Raw genomic sequence first — 5,976 nt, 5'->3', positions numbered from 1 at the left:
TTAAAATTAAAGTGAGGTTTCACTTAAATATATGTGATTAATTGAGCCTTAAAGTTCAATGTATTATTGAAAATCATTATATATATATATATATATATATTTAGGTACTTCTACTATCTTCCATTCAATTTTATATATGCATTTTATGATACCCTTAGTCTCACACAACACGCATTCATTATGTAACTTAAAAGTAAAATATTCATTTATTTTTATTATTTATTTTAAGTAAATTAATAAAAAATTATTTACATATAAATTATTTACTATTAATTTTTTAATATTTTTTTTCATTTAAATGTGTACTTGGATCGATAATCTATATCTATATCATATCATCATATACCATATAATAAAAGTTGAGTTTAGAAAACATTGTTACGCCAAGTGGCTGCACCATATTGCATAATTTTTTCTTTAGATATTTAAAAAAATATATAATTTTCTTTCCTATAATTTCTAAGTTGATAAATATCTTAATTTAATTACAATTCAAGTTCTTTATTTGATCCATCTGATCCTTATTTTATTACTATACTACACATAAAAGAAAATATTTATATATAATAAAAAAAGATAGCAACGTGTATTATTAAAAAAAAAAATAGCAACATGTATTATAAATATATATATATATATATAATTTTTCTTCTTCTATAATTTCTAAGTTGATAAATATCTTAATTTAATTACAATTCAAATTCTTTATTTGGTCTATCTAATCCTTATTTTATTATTATACTACACGTAAAAGAAAACATTTATAATTTTTAAAAAGTATATATATAATTTTTCTTCTCCTATAATTTCTAAGTAGATAAATATTGTGGAGGAACGAATCTCTTCCTTAGAAAGTATTGTCTGCTTTGGGAATGGGCCTAGGAGGCCAATGCCACCCTTACGGATTTGCTCAATCCCACACCAGGGAAAGACGCCTCCCACCCGTAGCTTATAAACATGAGCTCACAAGTGGGGTGTATCCATCAAGCAGTACTACTTAATGGATAAAGGCCTAACATCTGCACTTGTTGGTGCTGATCCTTCTCAAATTCTTCATCTAATCCATCTAATCATGATATTTAAAAAAAAAAAAAATAGCTATTTTTTTTCAAAATAAAATTATGTCTTCTCTCATGCTTTCATGGACAAAAATGAAATTCTCATGTTAATCTCTCTATTTCAAAATTTTATATATTTATTAATTTAGATTGTTCTTAATTATTGAATTGAGGTTTCCACTTAAATATATTTTCAATTGTTGCTTTCGATAGTTTCTAATTATTAAATTCAAGGTTTATCTATTTAAATATATATGATTAATTGAGTCTTAAAATTCAATGTATTATTGAAAACCATTTTATATTCTTTTTTAGGTATTTTACCATCTTCCATTCAATTATATATATATATATATTATTTATTTATTTATTTATTTATTTTATATTACCTTAAGCCTCACACATTCATTATATAACTTAAAAATAAAATATTTATTTATTTTTATTATCTATTTTTAAGTAAATTAATAAAAAAATTTATTTACAAGTGAATTTTGATTAAACCACGTACAAGCGTAATGCTAGAGTGGTACTAGCGTTTATTTAATTTGAGAGATGCTACGTTTACAATAATTTTACAACATTTTACAACAAATCATAGGTGGTTAGTTATTATTGGTTCAAATTTGAAACTAATAGTAAGATTACTTTTTTGCCCAACAATAATAATCAGTAACAACCTGCACTTAGGATTTGTTGTAAATTATTGTAAAAATGTTGTAGACATAGCATTTCTCGTAATTAATTTTATCCTCAACGCAACGATATTAGTACATGTGATCCAACGTGGCATATCCCTATAGGCAAACAGACGGAATTCGACGCAATGAAAAAAAAAAATGTATAAATAATATAATAAATAAAGAAGTGTTTTCACATTCACAACGATCTTTTTTTATTGATGAAAAGCATTGAATCACAGCTTAGCTTACAACAATCCTTGTCAATTGTCAATTGAATTGCTGATGTTGCTAATGCTAAGTCAGTTTTTGATTTTTTGAATATATAACAAATCCTCCCGCAACTCGCAAATGGCGGAAGAGGTTGAAACGATGTCGTCGTCTCTCTCCGAAGACACTCCCTCGCAATCTCAGGTTCTCTTCTCTTCTCTTGTACATATTCTATTTATATATATATAATTTCAAGGGTTTTCTCTCTCATGATTTATTAGTAATATCTGGATTTGATTTTTTTTTTTTTTTTACCCAATCATTGTATTCCTTTAACTTCTCATTAAGAAGTTGGGTTTCATCTTTGAAATTCGAAAGAACAATTTGCAATATATATATATATATATATTTTTGTCATTTAAAAAGTTTTGATTCACATTCTTAATGTTATCTATTGTCAATTCACTCCAAAACGCAATAATTTTTAAAACACAAACTATTAAACTACGTCATTTTGAGTCCACTAAATCGATATCCAAATATGTCATATTGTCACCTCATTTAAAAATACATGTAATTAAAACAAAAAAGAAAACTCAATTCTCACTCTATGCGCGCGCGTGTGTGCATGGTCTCTTACTTATTTTGCAATAAGGGTGATAAGGCTCATCATAGTGACTATGTTCATGGTTTACTTATCGCAAATGAATGAATAAGGGAATTGGATGAATTCTAAGGATTAAGAAATGGGAGAAGGAGAGTGGTGATGAGCTGGTCCAGCTAGAGGAAGTGAGAGTCGAGGTTGGCGGTGGAGCTGCCAATAAAGCGGATGAGGAGTCTACGGATCTAAAGTTAGTACGGCCTAGTGGCCCTAGGATCACACAATCCAACAAGTCATAGGTTGCTACTTGTGTAATGCCCCAAACTTGACCAAGGTACAAAATAACTATTTATTTCGCATATCCATGAAATTTTCTATAACCTTCACGAAATTATTTAACCCAAAATATTAATTAACTCAAAACAGGCGATCCACAAGAAAATTTAAACAAAATGTAATAAAAAACCAGTAATACAAAATACTCCTTACAAATGCTAGAGCTTTAATCCAAAAATAGAAACATCCTTAATTACCTCACAATACATCAATTACAACCTTAAAAAATGTAATACATAATAAAATTCTCAAATCCAAGGCTGCTTTTGATATTTCTATTAGGGGGAGGGTGAGATAACTCAATAAGTGGAATTCACTAACATGGGGTGTGGGAATTGCGAACGCCCCAAAAAAATTTTCATAATTTTATTTTCTCTCCTTTTGGGGAGTTTTTAGTGTGGTCGCACATTGAGTCATTGACAACATGACTCTTGTGTGCTTGTGATTCTAGGGTGGGGTGTGTGTATGTGAGTCCATTTTTCTTATTTTTATTTTAGGAGTCGCCACCAACCATTGGTTTTGTATTAGGTGTGATTGGTCACTTAGAAGTCAATTCATTTTAGGTTGCCTAATTAACCATACCAAATCTTAAGGGTTCATTAATTAAGGCAAGTCAAAAAGTCTCAATCCAAAGATCTTCGACTCGGAAGTTTGGTTATATGTGAGGAAGGTGTTAGGCACCCTACAAAACTTGTTCAAAGATAGTACCTCATTTTAATTTATTTCAAACATTATTTTTTTGGTGAAGAAATAGAATGCTTGGCATTTTTATTTTTGAAAAGGTTTTGCAAACAATATACACATATATACATGTGAGTAATTATTTACTTATAAAATAACATGTGAATATTAAATTCAATGAATATTTACAACTAAGGCATGTGAGGTATTTACATAGGTAACATGTGAAGGAGTATACAAACATGTGAGTAGATTACTTAATAAGTAGGTAGCATATGAATACTAAACTGCTATATAAACAAACTACGATACAAAAGGAAGAGAGAGAGTTAGAAGAGTAGCACATTTTTGTCATCCACAATTTTCTCATTTATTATTATGCAAAAAAGATGACAAATAAAATACGTTAGTGCCAAAGAAATAGGAGGAACAATGTAAGCTTGATTCATGTTCAATGGTTCAAGAAAATGACCGGTTTAGTCTTTTCAAGAAAATGTTCAATCGTTCTCAGCCTTGGCAGTTAGTCTCCCCTAACTCCCTATAATGCAGTATTCTGTTTCCTTCCATCTTTTTGAAGATGACTGGTTTTCTTTCGTATTTTTAGTCTGTTCCTTTCTTTTTCGGGTTTGCTTAATTATCTTCTCTTATTTTCGTGGGGTACTATGGATGATCTTACTATAAGTTGGAAAAAACTCTCCTTGTCTGATAAGGAGGGGAAGAAATTGGCCTTGGTAAAAAATAAGAAAAGGGTGGAGTTTGTTCTTGCGGCCAAATTTCTTACAAAGAGGAGTGTTAGTGCTGACGTAGTGGCTAAAACATTTAGAGCTTGTTTGGTTTAAAAAAATGGTCACTCAGTTTTCGTCACTCATTTCTCATCACTCATCACTCATCATTCATCACTCAAAATATCTCAATTTTCACTCCCCACCGTTTGGACACTATTTTCACTTTACATAACTCAAATATTTCAACCTTTTTGTGGGACCCACACCTGATCACCAAGTCAGTACAAGTCAGTACCTTCTGTTAGTCTACCCGTGCCCATTCCCCATTTCCTTCACTTCTCATTTCCCCTTCACCCCTTCAATAGAGTGCCTCTCCCAAAACCCAAACCCGAACCCATAAAAATGCATTGAAGCTCCCTCGCCAGTGTGTACTGTCACCATTTCAGAAGCTCCCTCGCCTCGCCTCCTTCTCCTCCTTCAGGTTTGTGACTTTTTCTTATCTTATGCTCTGTTGCCACTCTTATGCTCTGTTCCCTCATTTCCCCCATTTTGCCCCTGCCCCTTACTCTGTTTTCTCTCTTAGTTGCTTCACTTTTTTTGTTTGTGAGTGCCTCATTTCTTTTCTTAGATCTTCTCCATTTTGTTGGTTTTTGAGCTGAATGCTAACCTGGGTATGCCTTATTTTCTTCATTTTTTGTGTTGTTTTTCTAAATGGGTGTCTTATTTTTGTTTTGTTTTTTTAATGTGGTTTTGGGTTCCTATTAACTATACCATTTTGTGTGAAATCCTTCTAAATGTGGAAGATTCTGGGGCTTCCATTTGTTTTCAAATCTGGGTTTTGTTTGGTTGTTGAGAAAACGTAGGAAAAGAAAAGCAATTTTTGTGCCCAAATCACTTTAGTAGATACTGTATCATTTGATCAATTTGGGAAAAACAAAAATTACATAAATGGCAGTGATGACAAAACCAAGCTAATTTTTTGTGTACTAAGATTGAAGAATTCTTTCCATTGAGTAGATTCCTTGTTCTAGAATAGCTGGCCACAAAGATGCATGGCAAGTCACCCAATAATAAGCAACTACCAAATAGAGATCTAAATAAGTCCCTAATAATATGCCCATTTTCACTTGGTTGTGCAATATGTACAGTAAACTTGATAAAAAAGTTACAAACCCACCTCTTACTTTGAAACCGATGCAAACCATTCTTGATTAGAAAATGGCCTTATTTGGAATCATAAATTGCAGTGACAATGTGTGAAGGCTGAGAGAGGGAAGTGAGAAGGGGAAAAATTTTCAAGAAAACATTTGGGGAGAACTGAAATGAAACAGAGCTAACAATGGTAATAACTCAAAGCCTGTATCGGACGTGACAATGCACTGGCGAAGGGGCCCACAACTTCATCTAATTTACTGACTTGCCACTGAACTCAGTTTTGATCACTCACATTCATTTTCTTGAGTTTTTTGAGTGATGAAAATTGTTACTAAAAACTAATCCAAACAAAAGCTATGTTTTGAAAACAGGTGGGACCCACACAATTTGGATGATGAAAACATAAAACTGAGTGATATCACTCAAAACTCTCTTCATCCAAACAAGCTCTTAGACCTTTATGGCGTACGAGTAGTGATTTCTGTATCCGTGATGCGGGTGATAATCATCTACTCTTCACTTTTGAACTT

The sequence above is a fragment of the Quercus suber genome, unplaced genomic scaffold (genome assembly GCF_002906115.3).
Source record: "Quercus suber isolate HL8 unplaced genomic scaffold, Cork oak 2.0 scaffold_589, whole genome shotgun sequence".
NCBI classification, from domain to species: Eukaryota; Viridiplantae; Streptophyta; class Magnoliopsida; order Fagales; family Fagaceae; genus Quercus; species Quercus suber.
Note: the sequence above shows the minus strand (reverse complement) of the source record.